Source organism: Vicugna pacos, chromosome 12 (genome assembly GCF_048564905.1).
Source record: "Vicugna pacos chromosome 12, VicPac4, whole genome shotgun sequence".
NCBI classification, from domain to species: Eukaryota; Metazoa; Chordata; class Mammalia; order Artiodactyla; family Camelidae; genus Vicugna; species Vicugna pacos.
The window spans coordinates 20,330,463-20,343,194 of NC_132998.1; the positions used below are offsets into that span (position 1 = coordinate 20,330,463).

Here is a 12,732-nt window from a genome sequence, read left to right on the forward strand (position 1 = left end):
ACAGTGGGGAATAATTCATATGAATTTAAAGAACTCTGTGTTCAACTCGATAAGTGTCTTTTATTCTAAGTGTTTACCACTGTAATACATTCAGGAAGTGGAGAGGAAAAGGAGAAAGGGGGGGACACCTGACTTCCCACTCTCAAGGAGCTTACAGTACTGATTAAATAGCAAAGAAGTGTTGCATGCATAACAAATAGTGTTCGAAGGGTTATAATGTACGTGAAGGAGGCATCTCCCCCTGTGCACTGGAAAAAACTCAATTCAAAAGGGCAGAGATGATGTGTCTACCTTTTGCTTTTGGTATCACGGCAGGCTTAACACCCCCTTTCAGCTCCTAAAATAGTCCGACCTCCTTTCCTCCTCCGGGTGCCCATTTTGCTTTATCCAATAATGAAGGATGCTGACTAATGCCCTTTAGGACCCCATCATTTTGATAAAGTGTCTCTTCAAACTCTTCCTTCAAAGACAGAATGATTCTCTTACTCGAGGTCCTACCTCACAGAAGTCCCAGGATCGCGTGTAGTTTATTTGTTCCTCTAAATCGCTTTTCTCTCAATAATAGGTCTTGATCTTTTTCTGAGTAAATGCGATCAGCAGCTTTGCTTTGCGATGTGAGTGGCTAGGAACCAGGGTGTCAGGCAAACTGAGGGACAAAGCCAGAGCCCTAATAGATGGCTGTGCCTGGCATTCACAGTGCAAGCTGGGCAAGAGAGTCCGTCTGCTTGTCCACCTCACGAGGCATCATGCGAAGTGCTTTATATACATTGTACCGTCAAAAGGCTCTCTTTTAAACTCCACCTTGAGCATGAGAAGTATAAGATCATAAAGCATCAGGTCTCATAAATTCTTCGTGGCAAAGCCCAGATTTAAATTCAAGTCTGACTCCAGAGTACATCATACATCCTGTAGTCAAAATATCAAGCCAATATCCAGAAACCTAGGCTGAGTGTGAGAGACAGGATCCGTAGCTGGGACTTGTGTTGCAAAATCTAGCAGACATGGGCAGACAACTGTATGCAATTAGAGTATGTCTATCTTCCTTACAATACAAAAAATGTATTTTCCCCCTTGAGAACATCTTTTTTACATTATTCTTTCATTCAAATATTTCAGAAAAAAGAATGACAGACACATATATCCTAATCAGGCAGCACTTGGTAAACATGTATTTGGGTTAGCACTAAATATAACTTGAGGCACAGGAGGGAGAAGTTTTTTAAAAAAATAATGATGCTTATCTCTAATACAATGAAGAATGATAAAAAAGCTTTCCTAAATAATTATTTGTGTGATCGCCTCAGCGAGCCAACTTACAGGAAGACTGTCCGCAGAGTAATTAGTTAATCTTTTACTTAAGATTAATCTATTAATCTTCAAATCTTGAGCATTTCGGTGATTATTTTAGCTTATTAAGTTTGCTTCAAACACTAAACCAAATATAGGTATTTTCTGTGGTGGTGACTAGAGTATATCATTATCAATACATACAACGTAAATAAGTTGCAAAATTCTGGGACCTACTTGGTATTAGGTCTAAGGTAGACAGAATGATTTTGGGTCAGACAAGCTTTCAAAGTCATGCCCTCCTTAGTGGCGAATGCACTGAGCTCTGTAAGAATGCTCTTTAGAATATGCTGCATCCTTGTGTGAGAGTCTGTTGTAAAGGTTTGTTATAGGAAAATGAATGAAATTAAGTCTTTGATTATTTTTCTCTGGTTATGATTCAGTTGCTTATGCTCATAATAACTCAACAATTCTTCTTGATCATTGCAAACAGTTTTCCAATATTCAAGGACTCCCTGGAGGTTTTGATTCTGCCAAACCATAGAGGAACCTGGGTATTGCTCTTATCTGTTCTGCAAATTGGAATTCCGGAGTAAGATTTTATTTGAGAAAAAAGATATCTACAGTAAGAAAACTCTGAAACCCACTGATATGGATGATGCTTCCTGAGATCATTACAGTATTTCATTGTATTTTATAATTATATAGTATTTCATACTCCATTAAAAACTATTTTAAAACATTTGCCATAGACAGAGGACAGTAGTCCTTTCCATTTACCTAGAAGATTCATCATTTTGTGAAAAAGAAAAGAGATATATTGTCCTGGTAATTAAATGCTGTGGATTATATGTAAGATGTAAAAGAAAAAAAAAAGGTTCCAGTTCTTTAGGAGTATACTGAACAAAAAAGACAAATAATAATTTTTAGAAATAATTAAAAATAATTTTTCTAATGTATGCTTCTAAAACAAGGGTCAGTAATTTTTTTTTCTGTAAAGGATCAGATAGTAAGTATTTGGGGCTTTATGGATCATATGGCCTCTGTCACCACTACTCAACTCCACTGTAGCAGGATGGAAAGAAATCAGTTGTTAGACAGCAGTAAGCAAACGGACATGGCTGGAAATGGTCTTCAAGCTGTGGTGGGCCAAGCTCCATTCTAAAAATCAATGTTCTATGAATGGCCAACAGGCACATGAAAAAATGCTCAGTATTGCTAATTATCAAAGAAATGCAAATCAAAACTACAGTGAGGCAGCATCTCACACCAGTCAGAATGGCCATCATTCAAAAGTCCACAAATGATAAATGGTGGAGAGGGTGCAGAGAAAAGGGAACCCTCCTCCACTGCTGGTGGGAATGTAGTTTGGTGCAGCCGTTGTGGGAAACAGTACGGAGATTCCTCAGAAAACTAAAAATAGACTTACTATATGATCCAGCAATCCCACTCTTGGGCATATATCCAGAGGGAACCTTAATTCAGAAAGACACCTGCACCCCAATGTTCATAGCAGCACTATTTACGATAGTCAAGACATGGAAACAACCTAAATGTCCATTGACAGATGACTGGATAAAGAAATTGTGATATATTTATACAATGGAATACTACTCAGCCATAAAAAATAATAAAATAATGCCATTTACAGCAACATGGGTGGACCTGGAGATTGTCATTCTAAATGAAGAAGCCAGAAAGACAAAGAAAAATACCATATGATATCACTCATATGTGGAATCAAAAAAAAAAAAGACAAATCAATTTATATATAAAACAGAAACAGACTCACAGACATAGAAAACAAACTTATGGTTACCAGAGGGGGAAGGGAGTGGGAAGGGATATATTAGGAGTTCGAGATTTGCAGATACTGACTGGTAGATATAAAATAGATAAACAAGTTTATACTTGCTCCTTGTATAGCACAGGGATAAGTATATAGTTGATATCTTATAGTAGCTTATGGTGAAAAAGAATATGAAAATGAATATATGTATATTCATGTATGGCTGAAGCATTGTGCTGTACACCAGAAATTGACATGACATTGTAAACTGACTATACTTCAATTTTTAAAAATTAATTAATTAATTAATTAAAAGTCAATGTTCTTGAATATTATAGGGTAGAACAGAAAAAAGTGATCATTTATTAATACTTTTTTAGTGATAGAAGACAGATTTTAATGTTTATACCTAGAATTTTAGAGAATAGTTCACTGTTAACATTTGGTTATCTTGTGATTTTGGGTTCTATGCTTTTAAGATTTCAAATATTTTTTATGTCTGTATAATAGTTTGCATACTAATTATACATTTGAGGATTTTTGAATTACATTTGGAATAAGTATTCACTTTCGTTTCATCCTTAGCTATCACTGATTAATATCTGTCTCCACTGACATTATGCCCAGGGTTTGTTTCAGAGATTAAGAAACTTTTTATATTTTTCTAATCACAGAAAAAACTATTTTCTGGAGAGTGGTTTTGTAATTTAGCCCAAATATATTTTGATTATGTTAGCATCCTTAATTCATTTGAGATTGTGGACAGAGAAGTGGTAATTTGTTGCTTTTGAACAGATGTCCAATTTTCTCATTTTCATATGTTAGATTTACAAGGTCAAAGGAAAATCACTTTCCCCTTCAATGTTTTGCTTTATTTACTATCTGTTTTACATATTGCCTGTGACTTTAATTATTTTCAACAGCTAGCTGCAACATCTCAAAAGCATATTGAAATGATCTTAGTAGAGGGTTTAAAAGCTTATCTGTAATTACAGAAGTTAAAGTCTTACTTTGTACTAAATACCGGAATTATCAGGAAAGGCACAAAATTATCAATAAACTCTTCAGATATTAAAAGGCATTAAGCAGTGCTTGGAATATTAAAGACTATTTGGACTTAGAATATTTAAAAATTACTCTGTGTTCCCTTCTGCAATAGCAACAGCTTCAAATAGAGCTATTTTTCAAGCACCAATAAATGGAAGCCCACATAATAGCCCTTTTCAAGGACAATAATAAAGAATGACTCGGGCGGGATGTTTTTTTCAACCACTGAGGTAGGCACTCTGAGGTTCTTTCAATACAAGCACTTATATCTTTGAGCCCTAGAATTCAGATGTTGCCTCTCTTGATAGAATTTTCTAATTTTCCTACATTTTCTTGACCTTTGTTGGTGATTTTCTTGACTTTACAGTTTACTTTTTCTACTGAAACACTCGTTCATTATATTTTTAGAGCTATTGCTCTTTCTTGCCTGGTATTGTTTCTTTTTTGTTCATCCCTGTTCAAGTGTTATGGGCATAACATCTTCTTTTATGTTCCAAGGATATTATCAAGAGGCTTTTCCCATTTTGAATTTTTTCTTCTTCTTCATGCCTTGCCATTATTTCCTTGAGGTTCCCTTTTTCTCTCTATCTCAGGTAGTCCAATTTCCAAAAAAAGAATGCCCCAGGCTCCTGTGCACAGTTCCAGTTGTCTGGCAGCAGCTGTGAGAAGGAGGCTGAGATACTCACTGTTCCTCATGGAAATGTGAACCCCACTTCCCTGTTTTCAGTTTGCCACCCTTATTTCAGTCCTAAATGCTGCCTGGAGTCCCTGGGCACAGAGGTGAATTTCTGATCTCCTGTAAGGAATGTGGGGATCAGATGGGGGGAAAAGGAAGCTTCCTCTAGCCAGGTACAATGACATGGCTGGATATGGGATTGATAGATTCAGACACTTCCATTTACATAAGCACAAATGCTAGTCATGGGGCCATAATACTGAGTTACAGTAATTGAGAAGAAACTGATTTTAGGGCATACAAATTAGAATTCATTGTTGTATAGTCATGACTTTTATGTAGAGCTGTTATCAAGAGCTATTTGTTTGGAGAACTTCATAAATTCATTTTTTTAAATCAACATGAAAGGAAAACAGAGTCTAGAATGTGATTATGGAACCTGACTCTGCCATATCTACCATTAAATTGGAACAGTGTTACATTTTATTTTTTTCATTTATTTGGTTTTGATTTACCTGGAAACAGCGATTATAAACTTCGACTAAGCAATATTCTCAATAGTAAAGACAAAAAATGCTGCACATAGAAATAGGTCTGTCAACTGCACTTTTGCAGCGAAAAGTGATTTCATGTGTTTGAAAGCTTCACCACAGGGAAATAAATTAATATTTTATGCTACTCTATAAAAGACAGAAAAAGGGATATCTCTCACCTCATAATGATTTCAAGATTTTTCTATTAATATGCTCTCTCCAGTTTCACAATAAAAGTACAAGAATTCTATTCTTACTTCCAGCTCAGCATTAAAAAGCCTACCTTGAGACACCACCACCCACATCTATGCTTTCCAGGAACTTTCAGTTTTGCATCTGAGTCATGTTGCCCGTTGGAGGCCTTAAATAAGAACAAAGCTTCTTTAGATACGTACTTTTTTCAATAGGAAGAGGTATAATTCTAAGTCTTTTCATAACTATGGGTAAGAAAAACATTACTTTCAAAATCTGAACTTAATGAAATTAAAACTCTGAAAATGGCTTACCGGAAGACACAAAGATTGGATCTATCTCCACAAGGCGAAAAAGGTTTTACTCGGTGCATTCATTTGCTAGGGCTGCCATACCAAACTGCTGCAGACCAGGGAACTCAGGCAGCACAAATTTATTTTTTTTCACTATGCTGGAGGCTAGAACAGGGATCAAGGTCTCTACAAGATTGGTTTCTTCTAAGGACTTTCTTCTTGGCTTGAAGACGGCTGCCTTCTCCTGGTAACTTCACTTTGTCTTCCCTCTATGCCTGTGTCAAAATTTCCTCTTATAAGGACACGAGTTGTATTGGATTAGAACAGTCTAAGACTCCATTGTAACTTAGTTACCTCTTTAACCTGCCTCCAAACAAGGCTACATTCGGAGGTGCTGGAGGTCAGGACTTCAAAACACGACTTTGCAGGGTAAGAACACAATTCAGCCCATAGCACCCAGGTGACAGGTGCTGCCAACTCAGTTTATTCTATTCTTCAGCTTTTTCCCTAAAAGGGAAAGAGGGATTTGGACCCAAACTGCCAGTCAGAACACTAGGTTGTGTGTAGGTACCGTCTGACTTAGATACGAGGCGTATAACCGTGCTTAATTGGATGTAGAGCCATGGCATTTGCTCAACACACTTTATGGTGAATCATAAAGGCAGAAGTTACTGCATTCCCACCCTGTGCTAAGTAATGTGTATGTGCGGTCTGAATACTCACAGCAAGCCTATGGTGAGCACTTCACAGATGGATGAACTAGAAGCCAGACAGCTAAGAAATTTTACTACATTAGCTCTGCTATTAAACGGTGCAGCTTGATGTTGGATCTCTGTCTATCTGATTCCAAATACCATGTGCCTTCTGTTGTTTTATGCTGCTATATTTGACCATTCTCTGTATTGACAAACTTTAATCACATGAATCAATTTTGCACTGATCCTGACGCTTACAAAAGCAAAATGTAAAAGAGAAAGTTTAACAAATCTGTGAAAATGACTCATATTTGTATTAGTAAAATAAGTGTACACTACAGAGTAGTATTCAGGAATTGAAAGATCACTAAAAATATTGTATATAAAAAATAGATGAATAAGTTCATACTGTACAGCACAGGGAAATATATTCAGTATCTTGTAGTAGCTTATGGTGAAAAAGAATATGAAAATAAATATATGTGTATCCATGTATGACACTGTTCTGTACACCAGAAGTTGACACAACATCGTACACGGACTCTACCTCAATTAAAAAAAAATATTGTGACCATTATGACACTAAATCATAACTGAAAAGGAAGTAAATAAAGAATGTAATTGAAATACTTACACTTGTCTTTTAAAACCTCTTTCATAATATTTGTGCAATAATTTATATTCTTTAGTCCTTAGCACCTAGTGTATAGTTATCTTTGTACTACTCTTTCATGACTTCATTTTTATGTGACCAGTTTCTAGCTTGTTATATATTTTGAAACACATCATCAAGAGGAATCATGCAAGGATGGTTTATCCTGAGAATATTAAATTTCCATTTAGTTTATGGGAAAATGTGGCATATTTAGTACAAAAGCACTGAAGGGTTAATTATTTCCCAGGCCCCAGTGCTTCTATGAATGCTGTGTAAGAGAATCAGCATTTGTTCTGTGTAGGTTTACATGTCTTAGAAGAACAAAAGATCTACTCATTAGCATGCTGTTAGCTTTACCGTGGGGGACATGCATGTACCCATCAGCACGCTGCTGGCTGTGGGGTCTGCGGTGTCCCGAAGCCTGTGTTTCCCGGCTTGTGGGCAGGGCGAAGACCCAGCTGGTACCAGGGCTCATACTGGCCCCTAGAGGTTGGGCTAGGTCTTCAAGCTTTGGGAATGCCATTATCTTATGGCTGATGACCACTCGTAGTTGGGTGAGGCTGGTCTTGAGGCTAAAGCAGACCCACTGGTGGGCAGAGACAGGGATGCTGGGGCTGGTGTCTTCCCACTGCTGGGTGGAGTTAGGTCCTGGGGTGTCTGGCTGAAGTGCCCTGCAAGATTTTTCTACTCCACCATCTTGGCCAATTCTAACTTTTTTTTTAAGTGGCTCTCTGGGAAATGTGGACTATCTTATATTCAATATCATTTTCCATAAGTATGTGTGGAATTCTGTAAGCTCCCCCATGAATATCAATAGAACACTTCCAGGATGAAAGCAAGGCTTATGGAATAATTCGTCATTTTTAATGTCAGTTCACTTAACTCATGATTAGACAATTATTACCAAAACATTTATTCCATTTAATATTAATATCATTCCACCTTTTTGTCTACTTGGCCTCAATTCTCGTTGAGCAGCATGAACAGTCTGATTTTAAAAAGCTAGTTATTTTAATGTCTACAAATAAAGTTTTTTTTTTTTAATCAAAACATGATTTGTCACACCCAAAACTGGATTTGTTTCTGATACTGAGATATGAAATAGTCAAAATCTTCCCTTAGGGAAGAGCAACAAATATCAATTCAAGAAGATGTAAATTCTATAATTTTATGCTGCTAAGATATGGCTTTATTTTTTTAGAGAAGTTTAATCTTATTTTTATTTTGTGCTTAAAACTAATCCAGGAATATCATGGCTGCATTTAGACTTTGATATTAACTTTCAAAGAGATTATATTTCTATAATTAAAATTAATTCTTCCCGTGTTCAACATGTCTAAACAGACCTTAAAAAATTCTTGGGTTCTAAAATACTCACGAAAGAATTTTATAGAAATAGTATTTTGTACTAAGGAATAAACACCTAGAGACCATTTAGATTATTTCATATCTAAAAGTAGCATTTCAGAAAGACATTTTTGCCAGTGTTTCAACTGCTTCTTCATCTGATCTTTACTGAAAAACACCCCAAACCCCGTGGCTCAAATCCACTTGGTTTTCCTGGTCTATGTAACCATTTTACATGTTTCACATGCCTCTAAACAGAACAAGAGAGAAGACAGGGTATTAATGCAATTTGTGGCAGTGGAGGGGGGTATTTAATGATACCAAGTGTATGTGAAACTGGACCCACACCCTCTCTGTTGCCCTCCAAAATAGAGAGAAATGGAAAGTTTTATAAGCCTGACCTGTTGCTGGATCTGTAAAGATTTTGGTAAATGTTCGAATTCTCAGAAGCTCTGGAAACTATTTTCATGGCTGGTCTACCTCAGAATCCTTTTTCGAACCAGTTAGTTTTGAAAAAGCAAGAGGCCCTTGTGGAGAGGTAGAGTTTCAATGAGGTTCAGGTATCTGAGCTTAATGCTGACTCTTGTCTCACGGACTAAGGCTATTTGAACTGGTGGTTGTTCACATTAGACATGCTATAAATATGGGACCTTTGACCTAAAGAGTGTAAACTCTTCCTAAAGGAACCTATTGAAAAATGCTTAACTATGGGCAGTTCTGACTTAATACACTCATCAAAATTTTAGTAAAAAGAACCAACATATTTCCATCGTCTTTTTGCATTTACAAAGCTTTTACAACATGCATTATGCTATTAAACCCATACATTTCTCCTGAGGGATTTATTGCTACCTCCAAGGATTACGTTCAAAATATTTAACCAGCAGTGCAGCAAGAGTAGAAAAGCGTCTGCTGAGCCGTTGAAAAAGTGTGGAGGAATGAAACGGTGGGCACGTGTCCAGACTGAAAGGTCATGGGAGATCAATTCATGATGAGGAACCAGACGGTGAAGGGGCTGGCCTGTCATGCCAGGGGATTTGGAAACAAAGACGTCTGGAAACAAAGACGTCTTCTGAGAAGATAAGTACCTGATTGGTGTTAAGTCATAGAGAACCCATTTGGGCAACAGTGTTAAAGGATGATTTTAAAAGTCATATAATGGAAATGCTTGACAATATTCAGGTCAGAAATGAAGAAGCCCTTAGTCCAGCTATTAATAAAAATTTGAGCCCTGAATATTTATACAAGACTGACTTGAGAAATATTAAGGAAGTAAAGTTAACGCAACTTGGCGATTACTATTGGATAAGTGGGGTGAAAGGAAAGGAAAGGAAAGGTCAGAGTTCGCTCCCAGGTTCCTGACTTGGTCAACTGGATGGAACTAGGGAGCTATGGAATAGGGATGAAACCCAAGATCTGAAGGGGAAAACAAGTTCAATTTTAAACATATTGAGTTTATTGGCATATAAACATAGTACCAGAAAATTCTCAGTATAGATCTGTTTCATAAGAGGGAGATAGACCAGAGATAGTTTCAGAGGGCAGTAGGTAGTTGAAACCATGAGAGAGAATTGGATGACAAATAACATGCAAAATGAGAAACAGAAAAATCCAATGAAAAAGGCCTGGTGAAGTATCAATGTTTTAATTTATAGTCTTTATATATATATATATATATATATATATAAAATAATTTTTACTGGTTAGAAAAGAAATATGGTTTTAATTTTTGAATTGTTTAAATGTTATTTTTCTCACAAGCTCATTGACATTCTAAGAGTAATTTCTTGATTTGCCCTCTGTGGAAAAACTTGACGAACTTTTTTAAATGGATTATGATTATTTAATTTCACAATAACATATCACTGTTAAAATATAATTGTATATATAATTGTAATATATATTGAAAATATAATATTTTCAGTGAATACAAGTTTTCAGTTAATCACTTGCTCCAAGCAGTCCAGAAACCAACTCTGCTTTTTTCCAACACTCTCTGATCTGATGTCTGCTGTCAACACTCTCTTGAAACTCTTCTTGTCAGAATCACTAACAACTTTCAGGTTTCCAAAGCCAATGAAGTGTCTTTCTGCCATCACCTTATCCACTCTCTCAGTACTGGCACTTTTCATTATTCCCTTCTTGAAACTTTTCCATATACACATTTGCAAATTCAAGGATTGACTCTCAAAAAACTGGCAACGATGGTTGACTCTGAGAGGCAGGGGGAGTTACCTTTTACTGAAAAAATCTTTTATAACTTTTGCATTTTTCCCGTCTGTTTGTATCATTTATTCAAGCAAATGATACAACTTTATAAAAAGAACAAGTGCCAGGAAGATGTAATTTCTGAGACAACATAGTTTAATCATTTAGTCATTATAGACTAGAAATGGAATATACATACTGTTCCGAGATTGATCTGATGTTGCTCTCACCATGTTTTAAATGATTCTACAGTTGTTAAAGGCATAGTATTTTAGGTCTTCTGATTCTAAGCAAGGTCCTTTGTTTAGAGTGGTTTATCCTTCTTTAAGTATCAGGACTTGTCTCACAAATAAGAAGTCCTAAGATGGATAGATAGTTCAGGATTGATCTGACAAATCAGCAATGGTATCAGAAACTCAAGTTCTCTCCATGTTTCTACTCCAACACTCTTAACATGAAATGTTCTGTTATTGTGCTTTTTGTCTCAGAAACATGAGATGCCTGGCTGTTCCACCTGCAAGCCAAGTCTGTCATAAAAGAGCAAACTGTAAAACATACACTGATGAGCTGATGTCCTTAAAATCTTTTCCTGAAAGAACCACTGAATAACATCCATTTACCTCTTGGCTGTAAGTGTGTCATGAGGCTTTGTTATAACTTCGTGAAATGAACATTAGTTAAAGGGGGCACAGGGTGGCAGACAGTGAGCCGTGGTTCAACAAATGATCATAAGAGAAACTGAAATAGAGAAGTTTGTTACTCGCGGGTCCTAGAGGAAGTCCACAGCACACCTTGAGGGGCCACAGGACGAGGGCAATGCAGACTGCAGACAGATGGAGAGAGGCAGGACCTGGGGCACTTGCCTTTGTTAGGTCTACAGGTAGAGTGCTTTGGAGCTCCTGGCCTAGGGCTGGACCGGTCAATTCAAACCAAAAACCCCACAGAGGTCTTATCTAAGGAGAGCATAAGGTATACAGGTGCTGGGAGGCGGGAGATTGTTATCATAAGGGCTGTTGGGGAAGTCATATCAGCAAATTACATTTGTAGCTGTAGCTGCTGTCTTAGGGCACGCGCTTGCAAGAGGGTGCTAGTGTCGGTTTAAGGCTGTTTGGTTGCTTGGCCAAAGTGGATGCTGAGACAGTAACACCACATAGAAGCATAGCTAGACTTTTGACAGGCTTTCCCTTGATACGAAGATGACGTGTGCTTGCTTAAACAGCACATATACTAAAATTAGAATGATAGAAGATAAGCATGCTCCCTGTGCAAGGGTGACATACAAATTTGTGAAACGTTCCATATTTTTGGGACCAGCTCTTAAATGTTCTCACCACAAAGAAGAAATGATATTTATGTTGCATGATAGAAGTGTTAACTAACACTATGGTGGTATTCATGTTGCATTATATAAATGTATCAAATCAACACATTATACACCTTAAACTTACACAATGTTTTGTGTCAATTATATCTCAGTGAAAAAAAAAAATCTCGAAGATGACTGGAGAGCTAAGTACTTTTGCTGGGCATGTTTCTGTCCCAGACTCATTCCCGAAATAAGGGCACTGTTATTAAGAAAGAAGGATGTTAGATTGGCAATTGCCACAAAGCACAAAAACTACGGAGTAAGAATTTTTCTGCATTCTGGAGATAGAACAGGAAGCAAAACAGACAAAAGTTTGCTTTCAAGGGGCTTTCCTATTATTAGGTAGAACAGTCATGTTTGTGGGTAAAGAAACAGCTAAATATCAACAATTTCGTATGATCCATCTTACTAACAACTAAGTAAGCATTTCACTTACTAAATACAAATAATTATTTGATGATAATGCTTCTCTATAGTAGAGTCTAGAAGGCATTTTAGTTTACAAAGTTGGCTCTTGTGATGAGGTGGGCTACATAGACAGACGTGCTCAAACTTGTTCAAATAGAGAGATTTCTTATTTTAAAAAAATCACAGAGATTTGATAAAAGAAGTCTCTGAACAACAGCAACCTCATGAAGACTAGT

At 36.8% G+C, this 12,732-nt stretch overlaps 1 non-coding gene across 1 annotated transcript; it reads left to right on the plus strand.

The window, feature by feature from the left end:
* Nucleotides 1–11,925: 11,925 nt before the first annotated feature.
* On the plus strand, nucleotides 11,926–12,028 carry LOC116282728 (U6 spliceosomal RNA). Its single transcript, XR_004192309.1, has one exon. It is a non-coding gene; the product is annotated as a U6 spliceosomal RNA (small nuclear RNA).
* The last annotated feature ends 704 nt before the right edge of the window (nucleotides 12,029–12,732 follow it).